The following is a 21801-nucleotide window of genomic DNA, read 5'->3' on the forward strand; positions in this document are numbered from 1 at the left end:
GCTCTGTTTAAGTAGGGTTACCATATTCTGTGCCTCCAAATGGAGGACACTCCACGGCCCCCGGCCCCGCCCCCAGCCCCGCCCATACCCCCGCCCCAACCCCGCCCCCTCCCCAAAGTCTCCGCCCCCTCCCCTGCTTCCCGCGAACATTTGATTCGCGGGAAGCCTGAAGCAGGTAAGGGAGGTGTGGGGGGGAGGAGGCGCGGCCCAGGCTGGCCCCCCGGCGGCGCCAGCCTGGGTCGGCTCGGGCCCTGGGGTGCCGGCCCCGGCCGACCACCCCCGGCCCGCCCAGCACTGCCGGCCCCCGGCGGCCCGGCGCACCCCCGGGCTCCCCGCGGGCCCGCCGGCCCGGCTCCCCACGGGCCCGGCTCCCCGCGGGCCCGCCGGCCCGGCTCCCCGCGGGCCCGGCTCCCCGGCTCCTGGCTCCCCGGCTCCCCGCGGGCCCGGCTCCCCGCGGGCCCGGCTCCCCGCGGGCCCGCCGGCCCGGCTCCCCGCAGGCCCGGCTCCCCGGCTGACCGGCTCCCCGCGGGCCCGGCTCCCCGCCGGCCCGGCTGACCGGCTCCCCGCCGGCCCGGCTCCCCGCCGGCCCGGCTGACCGGCTCCCCACCGGCCCGGCTCCCTGCGGGCCCGGCTGACCAGCTCCCCGCCGGCCCGGCTCCCCGCCGGCCCGGCTGACCGGCTCCCAGCCCGGACCCCGGCCCGGCACCGCGCTCCCGGCTCCCCGTCCGGCCCCGCGCCCGGCACTGCGCCCCTAGTTCCCGGCCCGGCACCATGCCACCGGCCCCGCACCGCCGGCCCCGGCCGAGCACCACCCAGCCCTCCCGATTTTCCCGGACATGCCCGGCTTTTGGGGATTTCCCCCCGGACGGGGATTTGAGCCCCCAAAAGCCGGACATGTCCGGGAAAATCCGGACGTATGGTAACCCTAGTTGAGGTAGTGCACTTGTGAGCATACACAGAGCCATATAGAATTAAAATTTAACATATAGTTAAAGATCCTTGTGAAATTTCTTATTTCAAGCATATTATTAAGATGAGAAAAGAAATAAACAGAAATGTATATCTTTATTAATCAGTTATGCTTTGTAGCAATAAGATGTTACTGTTTCAAAAATAAGAGCAAGATAGCTTTATAAGCTTGCAACCTATTCAAAGAGCATATACTAACAAAAATTTAAAAACAGAACAAAAATCCCCACAAAAACCCACAACTAAGGTGAGAGAGCTGTAGAGCAGAAACAGCGGAACATATATTTGAGTTTGTAAATGAAGGGTTTGGATGAGCTGGCCTCCCCTGAACTAATCAGATTTTTACTGGAAAAAAAATGGCTTAGAGACAGCAGATCCTTCTTTTTCAGAGCATTTTTGAAATGGAGTCCAGATTCTGATATATTCAGCAAATTTTTCACTTCTACAAGCATACGGTTCTAATTAATTACATGGAGACAGGTCCAATACGTGTAGATTTTAGGGCCAGAATGTACCACTATGATTATCCTGACCGATCTCTGGTGTGACACAGAATTTCACATAGCAATTCAAGCAGTGGAGAGGAAATATTCTTCCCTACACTTAAGTGAGCGCTATTGACCCAGTGGCTTGTCATTGAACTAAGCATACCTTTAATGAAGGAGACTTATATGCCAGTTATCTCCATTGTAAGCTTTTGAACTGCTGACCAGTGTGACTGAACATTGAGACACAGTCACTACAGGTGAGCCAGTGACCCATATAATAGTTATAAATACCTATCCTTTATATATTGAAAATAACTAATTTTAAATTACAGCTAACGACAAGTGTGTTTTAAAGTTAATATCATAATGATAGAGAAAAATTATTAGCTCGGTGTTCAGTGTCCAATCACTGATAGGAAAACAGTTTTTATCCCTTTTTTTCCTCAAGAGAACTGAAACTTCTGGATTATGGAATTCAAAAGGAAGGTGATAATTTAATATTGTTATTTTTACACAGAATTAGTTCCTATTATTTTTCTCTTACATATATACTATATATGTATATATATAGGTTTTTTTTGGAGACAAAATGAGTAATCATGTTTTCTTTTGAAATCACATTGTTTCCCAGGGTACATCCCTGACTTTTACAACCTTAATCACTTGGGGCATGTCTTGAACTTTTAACCTTCTTTCCTAAGCTCTGATGCTGTGAATGATGGTCTATCCTACTTGACACACAACTAGATTGTAGTTCAAAGTGGATGTCACAAACACTATGGCACCATCTGAAGCAAAAATTTGACTGTCACTTTGGGATAAGCCCATAAGACCATAAAGTTAAAATGTACTGTTTTCTCCATTCCACTAATTCAGATTTCTGCAATATATATTTATCTCAATTGTCACGTAACCCCTTTTCCACTACTAATTTTCATATAACATGAATATAATTTTCAGACAGGATATGAAATTAATATTACAGTACTATAATGTGATCCTACTCATGACCTGCTATAAGTCAGATGTAAATAGCTTCCTTTAGCCTAGGGAAATACTGTACAAGTCTTGGAGCGAAGAGGTCCTGAATTATATACCCACTCCTTCCATTGTTGCCTTTAATCATGTCCTGTACTTGATAACCTTTATTAAGTGAAACCTCATAGAAGGATGGTAAATGTCATTTAACCCCTTTTAAAAAACCTAGGAGATTCCACACAAAAAGCTTTAAGTGAATGGTAAGGTTGCATTGGTGAGCAGTCAAAAGTCCGGAAATGCCAATGTTAATGCTGTGTGCCTGATTTTTAACTTTGCCTTCTTAATAAGAAACTTTGAGGGAAAATCACATGACACATAAAAAATAGTTATACTTCTACATAAATTTAAATAATGTACTCTATAAATGCAATTATGTCTGTATATTTCTTCAGTGACTGAGCTACTAACACGAATGACTGTTCAAAGGCATATCTACCTGCAAAAAAGTCTGTTCAATGCAGAGTTCATAGGTACTGATAACATTTATTTAAAGACAGTATTAATGTGTAAATTATCTGATGGCCAAATCTTGAGTGGCGCTGAGCATGTTCAATTTCTGTTGAAATCAGTGGGATCTGCATGTCTACATCCTCTCTTAGAAGATGGCTTGAAATCTAAGATATACTGGAATGCCACAACAGTGAAATTAGCGGTGTGAGTATTACAAGATGTGCATATAAGATTTTAGAAAAAATAGTTTATGATATTATTTGAGAAATAATGTGGAATTGTGTGATTATTTCTATTGCACAAAGAGTTAAGGTTGCATTTGCAACTTTAACTTTAAAGTTTCCTAATTTCTGAGTTCCTAGCAGTGGCTGACAGTCATCCCTCTGCCCCTTTCATATATAATTTCATTGAGGTGGGGAGGGAGTAACAAGTTAGCAGGTGCCTTCTCTCATTTCCTGATAAAACACTGACAATAACCAGAACTCAAGAATCAGATATATGGATAGCTGTAGTAATTTTTACTTGCTTCTGTGGATTTTAGGAAAAGTAAAACCCTGTAACTGCAGAGTAATGTGATTTTTACAGCATATTCTTTAGCGCTACATAATGACTGAAAACTGCACCAGGTGAGTGACCACAAAACATGTAATATGGCAAAATATATTTGCAGAAAAAAATTCTACTGATTATTGACCTGATGCATTAGATTCCTAGAATGGTAAAGACATTGATATGTGTAATCTCATAACAAATTTTCATAAGGACCTGATCTTTCTGTCCTTGGGCTAGATAATGATGGAAGTTACAACGGTATAAATCTAGTGACTCTGTTGATTTCAGTGTAACAGAGATCAAAGTCTGATGCAAAGAATATATTCAGAATTTTGCCTGAGAAATGAACGCAGGGCCAAGCTTTACATTTTCAGCGGTCAGTGCTTATGTATCGTCTTAAGAACAACCATATGCAGGGCATTGAAAAGCTGTTGAAATGGAAAATATAATAATAGTACTTACAGTGATCTGCACTGCCACAGCAAAGTAACTATTTAAACTAGAGACAGGACTTCAACTTTCCAGTTCTCATTTATTATGAATATCAACAGAAAACCAGAGTGAAAAAACTTGAGAATGATGCAAAATATGTTTTGACAGGAAACCCTTTTCTTGCAGTGATACAGTGCATTTGGTCAGTATTCTGTTGGGTGTATGTGGAGCAAACCAATCACGCAGTCACAGCTTCAGCCAGAAAACAATTACACTGTACTTAAAATATCCAAACATCTGTCATAATAATCACCCACACTACTTTAAACAGCAAGGAGAGAGGACATGTAATCTGTTGACTTTTCATGACCAGACTGAGAGAAGTAATAAATATACACAATTGTATTTACCGAGATAATGTCAAACCATTATGTCAAAGTGATGGTGCCAACAGTTAATGTACTATCACCCACTCCTTTAAAAAATATACAAAAGATAAAATAGTATATTGCAACAATTGGAAAGCAACTGTATACACATTTCTTATGCTATACATTTTTATAGACATGCAAAGTGTTGCTATTTAATTTTAAATATAAAGGCAAACCTGGCATTTCTTCAGATGATCTATAAATTAGTTTCTTAAAGATTTAACTCTAAATTAAATTGTGCCTTTATAATACACAGCATAGCTCTGAATTAACCTCTTTCGCATTATATTGGTTTCTCTGTTTTATAATTCTTGTTTGGGTCCCCTCAGAGTATTGCCTATATTGAGGTGAAAGTAAAGGCCAGACGAGCAAGTTATATTCCCTAGCTACTGTCAGGTTTTTTTGTGCTTTTGTTCCATAGGAGGTGGCTGGGCTTTTTCTTTGGTGTTTCCTCCCTGTAAAAAATAATTTCAGGGGTTGCCAGAAAATGGTGTTTAAACTGCTTGCACCAGCTCAGCCAGTCATGGGAGTTCATTCAAAGGCCATATTGCTTAAGGACAAGCAAAAGTAGCAGTTGTCACCTCCACTCAAGATATGTTACACTTATATCAAGGGATCCAGAGCCAGTCTTCCCAGTCCTTCTGTCTGTCTGCTCTCCAGACACAAGACTGAAATCAGTTGTTTGTTCTGGGAATCAGCAGACAGAATTATTTGTATGAGGGAACTGTATTCTCCACCCCTCTTCTACCAAATCCTCTTTATCTCGCCACTGCAAAGAAACAATGGTGTATTAAATTCATCCAATGAATGGCAATACTATCATTACAATGTTTTAACATCATTCATCATATTGAAGGACCAGATGTAGCTGGGATATCTAAACTCTGTTATGTATTATATATGTAATAAAGGGTATATGCACTATATTTATTTACTAGGATTTATCTGGGGATTTACTACAATTTATCCTCCTCTCCAGGCAGCTCCAATTACTTAACAAAACATCGTAAACAATAGTTCAGTTTTTCCAGTATACAGGCCCACAATTTGTTTGTCAGTAGACTCCCCATTGGAGGAGAAAAAACAAGGCTCCCGCTATATCTTTTTATTGACTACAATCCCACCACTAAGAAATCCACATCTTTCCTAAAGCCTTGCAAAAAGATGAGTTTTGTGATGTACCTGGAAAATTAACAAATTAAGGCTCCAGGGCACCAATTGTGTTACTATCCTTACAATAGGAACAGTGTGAGGATAGATAAGATTTAGTGACTCCTAATAGCTACAATAAGTCTTTGGGTACGTCTATACTTACCCGCTGGTTCGGCGGCAAGCAATCGATCTTCTGGGATTGATTTATCGCGTCTTGTCTAGACGCGATAAATCGATCCCGGAAGTGCTCGCTGTCGACGCCGCTAATCCTGCTCCGCGAGAGGAGTAGGCGGAGTCAACGGGGGAGCCTGCCTGCTGTGTGTGGACCTGCGGTAAGTACCTTTAAGTTCGAACTAAGATACTTCGACTTCAGCTACGTTATTCACATAGCTGAAGTTGCGTATCTTAGTTCGAACTGGGGGCTTAGTGTGGACCAGCCCTTTGAGTATACACTGTGGATTATGGGCCTTTCCACTGAAGTCAATAGAGTTACTCTAGAATAAAACTGATGTAATGGACTGCAGGATCAGTCCCGCGATATTTCTAGAAGTCTGAGTATCATCAACTCACCTGACCTCTTGAGTGTCTTACTAAACACTACAATTAGTATTTACATATGACACTATCCATATGACAAATTGTGGGACCATATAGTAAATTGCATTGTCCTTCTGGCAGCCTCACCTGCACTCTGCCTTCTGATAAATTTCCAAAGGATTGATTCTAACATTCCAATTGTCTGAGTAGCTTCAAACAGTCATTCATTATATAGGGAATATATGGTAGTTTGGTGTCATATAAAAGTTTTTAAAGTTTTACAAGCATGGGTTTGGGACAGTTGTACTCATGAATATTATAAAAGATTGTGTGTATGTAACAGAAAATTAATGATTGGAATATACAAAGTTGGGAAAAGTTGCTTTTTGAAGGGGACATTCAACTTAGTTTGATCATATTTTGAATAAACTAACACACAAGTGCTTGCTTTCTCTTGTTTAAACTTATCTGCAAGTAATGATGGTAAAAATAATATCAAAAAGCCCATTTACTGCTCAAGTCTCGTCTTCCTGCAAGATCTCTAGGGGCTATATATATATATATATATATAATATGCTCATCTTTTATTATAGACTATAGGTCTGTTGAAAAACTATTGATACAAAATTATGTTTCTCCAGTGGGAGTGCCCTTAAAATTGTGTGGTATTACATCAATGCACAATATGTATCTTAGCAAAAACTCTTAGCAGAAATTCATGCTGTCACCTATTGGGAGACGGAGATGAATAGAATATTGGAAGCAAGCTATTTCTGTTCCTTTCATGATTTTACTCTAATTAGTTAAGAAGCAAGAGTTCTATTTTATTTAAATAACCTGCTCTCTACCACAGCATTCTTTTGGAAGTGGTCATTTATTAAAATTATTGAGCAAAGCTTCACAAAATGTGGATTTGCTTTGATCTGAACATTTTGTGTGTCACTGCTGCCGCCAAGTGACAGGTTTGGAGGGCATAAAACTCATAGCAGTTTGTAACTGCAGTATCCAAATAATCCCCTGTCCTCCTACCTCACTCCAGACCCTCCCCTCTCACCACCTGCACAGAGACAACCTTCCAAGACTATGCATTCAGATTAGCCCTTTTGTGAGTATGTTGTTATTTAAGCAGTGGACCAGGAAACACGGAGAAAATATAAATACACTAGGCATTTATAGCAGTATAATATTCTCCTCCCAGGATTCATGTCTGCGGGAGCAAATGACATGTGGGACTAAAGAAACTGAGAAGAATATTTCCATAGCTGGATTTGTGTGTGTGTTTATTAACTTTTTTTAATCCCATGCAAACTGCTAATTTGTTGAAAGTGGCCCTCAGAAAGCAAAATGACACACCAGGGGAGCTGGGTGCACAGTAGACGTATTATATATAGACATAGATGCATCTATATGCATCAGCTGATTCTCTTTTGCAACCTCATTCTTGAACTGTGCTAAGAGCTTTTCAATTGCAGTGACATTTTCAGCCAAAGACATAGTAGTTGTTGCAGAGCAGTGTTTTACAGGCAATTACTTTATCTGATCACTGGCGCAATCCCCCCCCCCCCAAAAAAGGGACCAAAGCGATCAAGTTAAATCATTACACAAAGGCAAGAGAAACAGAGGGATACACACACAGAGAAAAAGGGTCTCATCTCATTAGCTGGTGTCTGTGCTGCCGGGTCCAGGGATGCACACAATGAGGCTGGTCCTTTAAGACAATGCTGTGTGAAGTTGCCTCCTGTAGTTGTTGACAGCTCTGAATCCTCCCTTCCAGAGCTCATTGTGGCCACAGTGGGAGGCACCTGCAGAAAATGTGACAAAGCTAGGCAGGAAGCAAGAGCTTTTTAATGAGCTCCCCAGCTGGAGAGAAGAAGCCACACTGAACAGCTAGACTGGGAATGGGCATGTGAGGGAAAAGGGGGTCAAACATGGGCACCTTAGCACTATCGACTTTCTAAGCACTGTACAGGTCAGGTTTCTGACATCTCTTAACGTGCTTTTCTTCTGTTTGCTTAATATGCTGAGGTATTTAGCTTAAAAGCACTAAATGCTCCATTATGATGGGCAAATTGTCCTACCAACTGATTATTGTCAGTAAGTAGTTCTTGCAGCATTTTGTCTCCCTTTACACTCCTAATCTGGGAAGGCAGGTAGGAATTTTTACCCTTCAGCTTCTTATCAATTATGAGCATTTTGAACACTAGTCAAAATAAGCTACCTGTTTGATTTACCGTGATTACAAAGCACAGACCAAACAAGGCTGGCTGGGTCTACCTACGGAGAAGAATTTCCAGAGTTGCATTATTTTATTTTTTTAAAGAAATAGACATGTAAATTCTTTAGAATATATTTCCAAAGTGGCTGGGGGGAGGAGGAGGGGCTAAAAATATTGATAGATACTGCTAAAACCTTTAGAAAACATAGTGTATGTGTGAAATACCTTCTTTATAGAGTGATCTATGGATAAAAAGAGCAAAGTATTGTGTGTGTGCGTCTATGTGTACATGTATATGTTTCCATGCTCTCTGCTTCTATAAATAAGTCTGGGAATCTCTTTATTATTTTTGTATATTGCAGTAGAACCTATAGTCTTAAGAATCTAAGAAGATTAGGCCTGATGCTGCAAACACTTCTGCACTTTAACTTTGCTCAATAAAGTTGTGCTGAGTACACTGGGTTCTGATTGGGGACTCTAGGCCCTATTGTAATATAAAAATAAGATTCCCAAACTTGTTTTACATACACAGGTAACAATTGTAACAATAAGAAAGTGAGGGGAGAGGATGATTGTGGGTAAATGGCAAGAAAATTCAGTGTTATAGGCTAGCTATAAAATTTTAAATTGAATCCCATGTACCTACCCATTATACATATGTCATGTATATACGCATCATTTGTATTGCTAGGGCACCTAGATGTTCCAATTAGGAATCGGGGCCCTAGTCAGTGTGCACACACACAACTGAAAAGGACAAATACATAAAGATGCAGACATATGAACACACATGCACCTATTTGTTTTTTCTCTCTTTTTATGTTTATGCCAGCCTGGGATACTGCTTTTCGCATGTCATGGCTAGGTTGGTTGTGTTTAGTTCTGTTTGTAAACCCTCCCCCCCCATCCTCCCCTGAAAAGGTAAGAGATTGTCTCATCATTTCATGGCTTGTTTATGCTTTGAATGTATCTAGTTCCCTTGGAGAAACTCTTCCCTACATCCCCAGCCCCCTTTGGAGAAAACAAGAGAACTATTCATGCAAAAAAGAGTGAGTGGGTGTGGGGGTGGGGGGGAGGATGCCACCGACAAACCCTATTGAAATGCACTGGCTGTTCATTTACATTCACACTTTTTAAAATAAAAATGTTAACTAATGATGTTAAATGCTTTGCCAAAGGTCTTGGCGGGTCAGTTGCAGAAGTGCCATTTCTGCCTAATTAGGGCTCTTGTGTGAGCCTGGGGGCCTCTTGATACAGCGGGTGACAAGCCAGGAGCTGACAGCTTCAATCGGCTCCAACGGGAAGGTTGTGCCGGTCATGTTTTCCAACTCAGCCAGGTGTTAGCTGAATGTGGGGGGGTCTTGGCCAGACCTGAGCTCTTGTTTGATCTCCCTTTCTTTTACTCACTCTATTTCGAGCTCTTCCCTTTGCCTGGCCCGTCTCGTGTCAAGGTCAAGAATGGGCTTGACTAAATCGGCAATTTCGTTTATCTCTGGGAGGTCATTAGCAGCCCTCCAAATAAACCTTGGGTATTGGTGCAGAAACAAAATGGGCTCCAGAAACCAGGCACTGTATAGTCTAAATCTAAAAACAGGTGAGAGGAATGAATGCAGATGTCCAGAAAAAAAAATCTTACTGATCTATCTTTAATAGATATGCCTTAAAAACCACAGATATAATTAATAATACCAGCACTTATTAAATACCTCTGCCAAGGCACCATGGATGCGGTACAGTTTAAAGGCTGTCACAGTCATGAATAATGATCTTACATTTATATAACCTTTCATTTTGAAACCACGCAAATAACTGCAACCCAATATTACTTTCAGAAATCAAAATAAAACCTTCCCATTCTTTTGTCAAGACTCTTATCCCTCCACCTCCTGCTAGAATACTCTCTCTGTCTTTCTCTGTCTCTTAGATGTCCTGACACGTGTTAGATTGTAAACTCATTGGGGGCATGAACTTTCTTACTTTGTGTTAGTGTAAATCACTGGTGCTTTGAGTTCAGTAGAGCTACACTGATCTGCATTAACTGAGAATCTGGCCCTATATCTTGAAAGCACAAGGCACAACAGTGATATTTTATAAATAATAACCCTGAAAGATACTGATGGCACAAAATATTAGAATAAAACCCAGATTATCCTAAACTTGCTTATCCAGTTTCACAATTTTCTTAATGATTTGCACTGGAAACTCTTCCATTGAAGAAACTATATTTCATGTCCCCCGCACTGTTTGAAAAATCCAAACTTCACTGCATGTAGGAATCACTGTGTACACTACTGAAATGCAGCCAGCTCTGGGGTAAACTGTTTAACAGCACAAAGCAACTCCACACAATAATTTAGGACTGGAAATGATTAAAAAAAGCTATATTCTGTGTTGATAATTGCATGCATAATATACAAGGGCAATGATTTTTTTAAATGTTAGGTAGGAAGAATGTAATTGGAATTAGATACAACATTGAGTTTTATATCTTTACTCCTTTTAAAAAAATGTCCCTTGAATTCCCTCTCCCATCCAAAAGGTCTTATTGGAAAATCCGGGAGGTGCGCCCGCCCACTTCTAAAGGCCCCTCCCCCAGCCTAGCGGGATGGACCACTGGACCCAGGAACCAACTGATCGCATGGGACAACTAATGAGAAAACCGGGAGTGGAGTGACGGTCAAAGGTTCAAAACAAGGGTACCGGATGGGGAAACCAAGCAGAGAACCCTGGACAGCCCCCACTGCTCCTCAAAGGTGTCGAGGGAGCCAGCAGACGCTGCCCAGTGGAACTTTGCCCGGAGACGTGAGACCAGGGAGGAACGGAAATAGGCCCCACAGTCGCATAATACCCGCTCGTCCAACATCCTCCTCCTGGTATTATAGATGGTAACTTTGGCCAGAGCCAGGAGGAGGTTGACTGGGAGGTCTCGCGACTTCGTGGGGCCACGGATAGGGTGTGCGAAAATGAACAGGTGTGGGGAAAAGTGCAGCCAGAACCTCAACAAGAGGTTCTGGGGGAGCGGGAATAGGGGCTGCAACCTGGTGTATTCGAGGTAGGCGTGTGCCAGGTTCTCCCTCACGCCGCAGAAGGGGCAGGCCTCGGGTATGGGGGTGAACAGCACCAGATACATGCCTGTTCTCACGACTCCGTGAAGGAGCCGCCAACCGATGTCCCCGGCGGGCCGTGGGACCAAGGTGGAATAAAGGCTGGCCCACCAGGGTTCCTCACCTCCCCAGGAGGTAAGGCAAGTCTGCCAAATTCAATTCTGGAAAAAACAAATACAACTCCATTGTATGTAACAAAGTTGTACCTGTAAAACAGTGGGAAATTGAAACCCATAACCCAAATGGATTTGCAGGGCCAATGTCTCTTATGGCAGCAAAGTCTATGGAGTGAAGCACCAACATTCTGCTCCTGAAAGTAATTCAGTTCTTGTACCCTATGAAATGCTCTCTTCCAATAAGGAGCACTATCCTTAAAGCAGCAAGATAATTATAAATGAGGAAAGCCAAGGGTTCATATATTCATTTTATCAGGACTGTACTACAGTGTTGGCAAAAGAGATGTTGATGTTGTTATTAACGTGAAGAGGTAACTGCAAGATCTGCATATTTCAGGAGTTGTTTTATCCACATTAGAAAAAAATTCTCTGATTTACACAGTGGGTCTCTAGTGAATATCCAACATTCATTTCATTTCTATTAATAATAGTCCAGCATGCAGAACAGATGCAGTCCAGGCAAGAGAGAGCCATGGTGCCATTTGCATAGGGGATTTTTTCCTTTCAAGTGGACTATGTTGGAAAAGTATTTTTGCTTGTGTTGTAGATGTGGGAATACTTCAGTAGTGCTCAGTGTCCTGGAGGGCATTGAAATCAAAGACAAGGAAGCTGACTGCTCAATATTACTGTAATATTCATTGTTCCAGCATCCTGAATAGAGGTTTAGCCTTCCCACAATAGATTTGGGTCTTTCTGGCCAGTTGATAAACATGGCATTGAACTGGTTAGCTGCAAAGTAATAGCAATGGATTCTTCTCTGTTAAATGTTCAGTTAAATACAGTGGTGGCCACTTGTTTGAATCATCATAACCAGCTGCACGTTGTCTGATTTCTTCACTTGTAGTACCATTATCTAGGCTTGTGCATGTGACCTTAGTTAACATCAGCTGGAGTTAGTTCCTCTTCCAGGCATATACCTAACTCCTTGAACTGAAATGGAAGGTACATGTGGTGGTTTATCTGATGAGCACTGAAAAACGTGCTGTGTGCGTTCCAGGTGTTTACAGTACACAGGAGCTTGTTGCTGAACAGGTACGTCCAAGATCCATACACCAATGTGAAGGAGAAGCGGTGGCCAAGCAAACCGTTTTCTAGATGATGAGTCAGGTTGGCTTTAATTTTTATTTAGCAAAATACAGATCAACATCAATGTTGTTTTTGTATGATCCATGTGTGGAGAGTTCAAGAAAGCATATTGTCTTGACCCCAGACCCTACAGGGAATCTGTACAAAAGGTCACACTGCTGCAGCCTAATCTAATATAGTTAGCTTTTTGTAAAGTTGGTGCATATAAAAATCTAGTCACCATGTTTTAAGCTGAAAACCTTGGACAAACTAAACACAATGGGCTGTATTAAGGACAGAGTGCTAGCCGTTAATTGAATTTTATTTCCATTTGTGGGTTCAAAACAGAACCTTGACATTATTTCAACTGTTTTCTCTTTAAATTTAACTGCATGTCCCAGTTGAATTTGAAAATACGTACATATATATTGTTCCAACATAGTAGGCAGTTGATAGCTTTCCTCTGTTGATAGCTATTTCATGTGTGCATTGGTCTGGGAAGTCATTTGATTATTTACTATTGCTTTTCAGTATAACAATTTCTCCTCCATTTCTGCTGTGTAAATAAAAAAGAAGCCCCTTTCTGTGAGCATTTTCAAAGTAAGGTCTTTTGTAAATGAACGTAACAAAGCAGACGTGTAGGGTTAAATCATGTTACGTGGAGGGAAAGGAAGGAAAGCCGTGCACAGCTGGAAGCATCCTCTGCCACAGGAATCTTTCTAGCCAGGACAGATCCTTATTGCTGGGGGGTAGGGTAGTATTTTGCTGTTTCTCCACTATAGAGGTTGGGACAGCCCAAGCCTGATGCTTGCCATAGACTGCAGCATATGCACTAGCTATCTGGTGGGGCTAGACATGGCCCTAGGGGATGTAGTGTGCATTAACCAATCCACTCACTGTCTGGAATGCTGTGGAAAGGTGGTGCCAAGCTGTTTTGTGGGGAGATAACTTTCCGTGCAGTACAGGCCAGGACTGAACACTGAGGGCCTGATCCAGTTCCCGCTGGAGTTAGTGGGAATACTCCCACTCTCTTGAGTCAGCAATGGTTCAGGCCCTTAGTGAATTTACATATTTTTTTTTTTCATGTTTTAGATTTTATTTTCATTTTGGTATGGAATCAGCAGAATCTGTTATGAGGTTCTGAAAAGGTCATAAGGGGAAAAGATTTCTTTCCTCCAGATGGAAGCTTTAAACAACAGGGAATAATCACATGGAAATGCAAGAATCCTCAGGTAACTGATTGGATTTTATCTGCCTGATCTTTGCATGATGTGAATAGAAGATCAACCTGGCCCTGAACTCTCTTGGCAGCTTCACGGAATGATTTAAACAAGATCAGCTAAAACAATTATGCTAGATGGGTTTTAATGATCAAGCAAACCAATTCATCAGCGTGTCTCCCATTGGTACTTTCATTCTATTGCCATACACAATCTGACTTTATAGACTGGGTACTTCTTTTGTAGATCAACCCATTAAAAACCATTTTAAAAAGACTTTAGAGCTCAACTGATAATTTGCCACATGAAATAAATATTTTAGAGTAGGAGCTACTGCATATGATGCACAAGTGGTAACACTTCAGCAGTATACCGTTATTAATAATGAGTTTGACTTGCTGGATTATTATTGTTGTTGTCTTTTTAAGGATGGACAATGTGCTCAGCAGTGTACAAGGCAAAATGAGACCATTCCTGCCCTGAAGAGTGTCTGATTCCACCCCTCACCCACACTGCTGATTGTCTTGGAATAGGCCCTGAATCCCTTGCTGGACTCCACCATGTGCATGACCCCAAGGGCCTGTAAGCAGTTAATGCAGCTGCACACAGTAATGAGGAGAAATCTCTTCTAGGCCTCAGTGGCGTGCTTCCATCCTCCCTTTCTATTCAGTCTGCCTGCAAAGTCTGTTGCTTATCCACCTGCTGAAGGCACAAACAGTTGCACCCTGGAACCTGGACTACACTACACGCTTATGTCGGTATAACTATGTTGCTCAGGGGTGTGGAAAATCCAAACCGCAAGTGACGTAGTTATACTTACCTAACTCCCAGTGTAGACAACACTATGTTGACGGGAGGGCTTCTGTCAACATAGCTACTGCCTCTCGGGGAGGTGGAGTACTGACTATGCTGACAGAAGAAACTCATCAGTGTAGCTAGTGTCTTCACTAAGCAGTACTGCTGTGCCACTGGAGCACTAAGTGTAGACAAGCCTTGAGAAGTGGACAGAAAATTATTTGCAAGGCACATCTTCAAAAGATTTAGGTATGTCTCCATCTGCTGGTTGGGAAGAATTGTAATCCAAGGATCTAGGCTGGTACAGAAGTTCAAACAAAAAATAGTTTTTCAGGAGTGGATAGGTGTTTGTTTATATAATCCAGCTGTAATAATTTATAACATTGAAATATCTTGTTTCATATGGTGGCAATAAGATTTTTGACAGCTATGTATTTGGCCAATAGATTAAAATGGTGTTTTAAAAAACAGTGAAACAAGCTACAACCTTTTTCAAAGCCTGAAAAACATCCACTATATTGCAAAAAGTCACGGATACAGAAAATCTGTAATGAAATTCTTCTACAACATTCTCACTCTATCTTAGATCATCTGGCAAGATAAGAGTAGAAGCAGGACTTCTCATTGACTTTATCTAAACTTTAGGGGGTGCATTGTGAACAGAGGGTATTCCAGCTGAACATAATACATCAAATTCCAGAATGATTAGAGTTTGTGTTGTCTAATTAATTAGATTCCATGACAGTTAATTAAGTGATGACATGTGGTTGCGAGTAGTATATGAGGCAATAAATGGCTGCTTTTAGCCTTAACCGTTCCTGAAAGTCATTTGTTGTAACTATGCTAATGTTGCTATATTAGGGGGAAATTACACACAACATAGTAATGAATATAGTTTAAGATTTTAATGTTTTAAAACAGGAGAATAAACAGTAAGACCAATGATACATACAAGATCAAATCTTGTAGACCTTACTCAAGCAAAATGCATGTTTAAGGAACATATTCTGATGAATTTACACAAACATCCCCTTTGAGGTTAACATGACTGCTCCACATGAAGAGTAAGATAGCAGGTTCTAGCCCAGAGTCAACAGGAAATTTGCCTGGATAAGGAATAAAGACTGCAGAATTTGCTGCTATTTTTTCTGTTGCTTTCATGTTATACACTAGAATGAATAAATAAAGGGTGAGCAAGCACTTCTCCCGAGTGTCTGCCTTCTTGCACTCCCAAATCAAAGTTTTAAATTTTTTAAAGTACTCCCAAGTGCTTATGGTTGTAAAGGTAATGTGAACCGTGTAAGTATAAATCAATGCAGTGATGTCTACCGAAGTCTGCAGAGTGCTTGTAAGAATAGTTTTGAGATCTGTAAATGTCTTCCTTTCATTTCAATGGTCTGTTGATGCTGAAGTCTATTGATAACATTTTAATGTGTCAGCATTAGCTATTTCACTGTTGATAAAATCATGCAGAAATAGAAGGATCATAGCATAAAGATTTGCACAATTTACTGGGACTGGCATCTAATTTTGCATGAGGAGAGGGCGAAGTGTGGCTTGTGGGTGGACTTTTTTTTCTAATCTGAGCCCTGGATGCAGTGCACTGCCATCTTGGAACTGAGGCCCAGCTATGAATCTGCTGGGTCCAAATACGCTGCCAGCTTGTATGCAATGGTATAATCCCATTTTGCTTTCCATATACTATTATATGGTCGCACTTCAGACAACGTGTTTGGGCCCTGCAGAGAGAAGCCAGGAGGCTACAAGGAGAAAAAATAGAACAGACGTGGATGGAGAGAGAAAACCAGGCATCCAAATAGGATGTCTTGTCACCCTAGAGCTGCTCTTATGGATGTGAAATGCGAGTAGGGGGCATCAACCCATAGCTGGTCAATTTGAACACCTTATTTCTTCCAAAGGCAGATGCATCTTCCCTCCCTCCTAAACTGTACTGTACATTATTCACCTTTTCCACTTTTCTTTCTTTTGCATTGAAATCTACAGTGTTTTGTGGGAATGCGTTTTTCTTTTTCTATTACTCCTAGCTAAAGACATACTGTATCTCCCAACTGTTTTGATAGATTGCACAGAGAAGAAAATGATTTAGGGGGTGGGGAGGGAAATCTTTGAATGTATTTTTTGAAATATATTAGTACTAAAGCTACCTTTAAACTCCCTGCAGGTTTAATGAGTGCCTGTTAAATTTTCTGGATAGAGAAGAATCATTTGCCAAACAAAATCCTCATTGTAGTACATTGGTTGCTTAACTATCTCTTTTTTTTTTTTTTTTTTTTTTTTTTAACTTCAGAATAAATGAAAAATTGATCTGTTTGGTCACTGAAATATTAAATTGTGTTATCTGTCACTTGTTCAACATTGGCTTCTTAGAAGGGAAAACAACAATCACAATCAAGAGTTCTTCAGTGCCCGGAAGAAAATTGAAGCTATAAATGGACAGATGAATTATGTGCTTCCAGTAGTTTTCAAGGGAAGCATTTACCAAGGGAGAAAATTGTTTTAATCTTATAACAACCAAGGAGTAGGGTTTGTAAAACATGGAACACCTACACATACACTTATTTTTTGTTGCATAGGAACAACGCAAAATAGCTTTCAACAGATATGGATGGGAAGCGAGCTTTTTCATTGTTCACTATGTTACTTTAAATCCTTAACAAATCTCCATGAAATACTTGAGAGATCTAAACACATTAGACTAGCTGAATGTTCAGCCTTTTACAGTATTAAAAAAAAATAGTTATTCCTGGAATTTGCTGAACGTTCTATTAAAGTGGGAATAAAAAGTAAGTTTTAGACGTCTGGGGTTTAATTTAATCTGGGGAAGAGAAGCTATGGCCCAAACCTGAGAATTTGGAGGTGGCTGTTGTATTTATTACTTTTCAGCAGGGACAGAGTTTGTATGTTTATGCCTATTTCTAGTTTGCTAGGCATCAATTGGAGGAAAATACACAGCTGCAGATCTGCCACTAGGAGGCATTTTCAGCCTCCCAACTTTTGACTAATGAGATCTGGCTAAAGGAAAAACCTGTATTTTTCTGTGTATTTTCTCTTGCATAGTTATACCCCAGGTATATTACATGAGAGCTGCTTTTGCATTTATTTGGCAGGAAAAGTAATAGAAATGGTAATCTGTTCTATAAAGTATTAATCTGGTTCCTGAATGCACTGTTGAGAAGGCTGGATTATCTCCAAGGAAAATGGAATACTCCTCCTGTTATTGAACTGTGCTGCAAATGTGACAATGAAATTTGCCTATTCCTGGAGTCCTCTCTGTTAGGTGTTTGTCAGAAGCCTTTAGTTTACCCAAAAGTGTGTGTGTGGGGGGGGGGGGGGGGCAGAACGGACTGTCTTTCTGTGATTAGAATTACCTGATGAGGTTTGGGGGTTATTTTAGTTCCTATGTGTGTGGAATGGAGCTCATGAAGTTGGCCTTTGTAGTTTAGGCTAGAAATGAGCTCATGGCATATGGCTGGCAAATAATTTAAGAAAATTTTCCTCCAAAGAGCTATGTAGAATTGTGTGTGTGCGCCTTGCTGACATAGATTGGAAATTTAGGGCCTGCTCCTGCTCACTTTGAAGTACTTTGGCATTGTGCAGGATCTGGCCCTTAGTGCTGTGTGAAGAAAATGTTTGAGATGGGCTAAGGAAGGATAATCAAATGAATAGGGAGGTTTCTAACTGGAGAGTTCAGGACAACCAAGGTGGGTTTGTCTCTGAGACTCTAATCTTCGTTCCCCTGGCTCTTTTCACTTGTGCACAGTAATTGTAAGATATCAACTCAGTACATTGAGGTAGCTGGTGGTAATGGAGAATTCTGGTTGGAATCACCACCTGACCAATGTATCTGTTTTAAGTCTGGCCAAGGTGCCTGGGTAGCTCCCACTTTGGTTGTTCTAATAAGGCCTCTCATTTTGGGTATATTTATTGGCAGAGATTCCACTGGGTATCTTGTTCTCTGTTGTATGTGAATGCTGGAAGCAAGAGGAAGTGTTTGGTATTTTTTCTCCTGAAATGCTTTAGAATCAGGTTTAATAGAGGATAAGTCAGCTTAGTGCTAGTAAGGAGAAGGAGCAGGTTGTATTCACGTGTAAATATTCCTACTAGAAATTTATGAATCATTATCCTGGGTTCTTGAATTCTGATAAGTTTCAGGACTGAATTCAGGTTCTTAAAGGTCAGTGCAACACCAGTAGGGAAGGTAATTGATGATGGTGGGCAAGGAGAAGTAAACAAAAGTGAGGAATTGTGGCACTTTGGAGAACTAGACCTTCTATTTTGGAACTGATAAATACAGATGTGGACAGCAGGTAGCAATGCCTGGTGCCCATACAATGGATATCATGTCCTTGACACATCTACTTTTGGCTAGGATGGCCTTAGTTCATTTGGCCATGGACAAAAGAGAAACGTGGCCACAGGGTCATTACGTAGGGATACACGTTCCACTGCTCTTATATGGAGGAGACCAAGTGGTGAAATCTGCATGAAACTGAATTTAATTTGACATATAAATGGGGAGCTAGTGTGGTCCAGTGGACATGGGTTCAGTTCCAAAATCTGCCATTGATATGCTATGAAGCCTTGGGCAAGTCCTGTCACTTCTGTCTTTTGCTTTTCCCATCTGCAAATTGTGGATAATTATACTTGTCTTTCTTTGAAAAGCACTTTGAGATCTATGGATGAAAATCATGCTAGGAGAGCTAAATATTCTAGATTCTGTTTTGTTGTTTTCAATGTTATATCTATGCTATAACAGTAGCTGCCTTTGGGCAGCACTGGGATTTTCAAAGTTGGCAACTCTTATATTTAGATGTTGTTTAAAAGAAGGGTTAGTCTGAATTATTACTTTAGATTTTCAGGCAGACTGGTTATTTGTAATGTCTACTGGACACTTTTATAATTATGAAAAGGAAAATGTAATTCAGTGTTTGCTTGATTGGAGGTAAGAGGCTAGACCATGTATAGACCTAAATCCTTATACTTCAGCATATGCAATCTCTTGACGGAATAAAATTAAAATAGTATGTGGCAGGGTCGCACATTTTTCAGCCTTGTGATTGCTCAGAGGGACATCACACAGCATGAGTGCAGTCCTGTGTTACTGACATAGAACTAGGCAGTATGCAGGAAAGCTTGAGGCCTGATCCTTCATTCCTTACTCAGGCAAAACTCTGCTCTTGGATGTAAGGACTGCAGGGCTAGGTTTGTGTTGGAAGGTGAACGGTCCCATTTGATGTAAGGGGTTGTGCCTTAAAGAAACCTCCATCTGTATGCTGCCATCTGTGATATGTGAAGGGTTAATTAGAGAAAATTACCTAATTTGTTGTTGCAGATGGGGATTCAGGTGAGGAAATTCTGCTGCTATGTTAAGCCCCTAGACCTGAATTGTTTTCTTAGAGCCCTGTCTATAAAAATGTTTCTCAGCACTTTTCTTACTATTTTTTTTTTTTTTTTGGTTTAGCTTGCAAAGAAACCCCTAAAATGTACTCATTCATTATGCTTCTATTCATCCATGGTGACATTACCTCTTTTGCAGGAAACCCCCACGAGACCCTGTGCACCGCTAGAATCCCACTTAAGTCCTGAAGTGGGATGTAAATGGTGGCTCTCTGAACAAGGGTGAATTTCACCCATAGTACATTGCTTCCCCTGCTTCTGCTTGGCATAACTCTAAATGAGGTGAAAAATGAGACACGAAAGGAGCGTTAGTAATGACCAGGACTGTGGATAATGCACCTAAGCGCAGAGTGCCTGAGGGCCAGGGGAGGAAACATAGAAAAGAATCCAGAAAACTGGAGTGCAGGAGTAACTGCAGCCCTAAGGCTTTGACAACTTAACTACTGATCTTTTCCACATTGAATAGCTGGAGCATTTTATAGTGCTGCTCAGGTGGATGGCATTAAATGCCTCAGCAATGTAGTTCTCATCTTTTCATCTTAAGTAACTATCTTCAAACATGTATTTTAAAATATTATTTAATACCCATAAAGAGAAACCAATCAGCAGGCAAAGACTGGGTCACAAATATTGCCAACGTAAACAAAAGAAGAAACCAAATCCCATTCTGTGCAGCAGTCAATGCAAATCAAAGAGTATGAACATTAAAAGTATCCATCAGTCTTGGGCAGGTAAGGGAGAAAGAACTCTCGGATGAGTCCGTCACTTGATGAAATTAATTGCTTACCAGGAAAAAATGGGCCAGATCTCCAACTCCTTTCTAGCTGTTTTGTGCTACAAAAATCACCTGGGAACTCTGACATAATGGGACAATGGGGAATTCCTGAGATCCCCCAGCATAAGGGATAAGAAGGAAAGCGCACTGGGCTCCGCCAGTCCCCCTTCCAACAGAACAGACCAGACCTTAGGAGACCATTTCTGCCAATGTAACTTAGCAGCCTAATGAAAGTTGCATTGTTTACTCCAAGGCTAAATTTGGCCCATGGATACTATGGGAAGTACATTAGTGTAGAATTTTTTTTCCAGGCCATTAACTATATTCTGTTGGGGGCCCTTCTTAAGTGTTCATATTTTGAGTCAATATAGACTGTTATCAAAGCTATGTGTTCTGACAGGTCCTCACCTCTGTGTGTATTTGTGTGCCTCCTAAATCAAAAGATATAATTTGAAGGGAGAAAATTATGGTTCATAAAATGTTCCTCTTAAGTGACATGACTATGCTTAGACCACTGCAGGATGGCCTAAACTGAGAAATGCAGTTTTCCATACCAATTACAGTATACTGCAGCCAAGAGGTCAATTAAAATGTCTGGAGACCAAGACCTCTCAAATATCTCCTTTCAGTCTGCCATTCAAATGAGATGAGAAATACTTTCAATTGGTGTAAAGAACTTGAACTCTTTCGGAGACTGTGTAGAGACTGTTGGAAAGTAGCATTCCCTGCAGGGCGGGACTTTCAGAGTCCAGCAGGGAATTTGTAAGGGTTCTGCAACCTAACACTTTGTCTCCTGCCAAGAGAGAATTACAGAACCTGCTGAATTTTGCAGAAAGCATGATGGATTTTTTCATTGGTAACCACTGTATCAAATTCAGTGTAACAAAACTGGCTCTACTAAGACTTGTATATCAAGCAACATGATCATCTTAAATCTAAAGCACCTTTCATGTGGAAGGAACCCAAAGCACTTTGCAAATTGTG

Source organism: Malaclemys terrapin, chromosome 7 (genome assembly GCF_027887155.1).
Source record: "Malaclemys terrapin pileata isolate rMalTer1 chromosome 7, rMalTer1.hap1, whole genome shotgun sequence".
NCBI lineage: Eukaryota > Metazoa > Chordata > Testudines > Emydidae > Malaclemys > Malaclemys terrapin.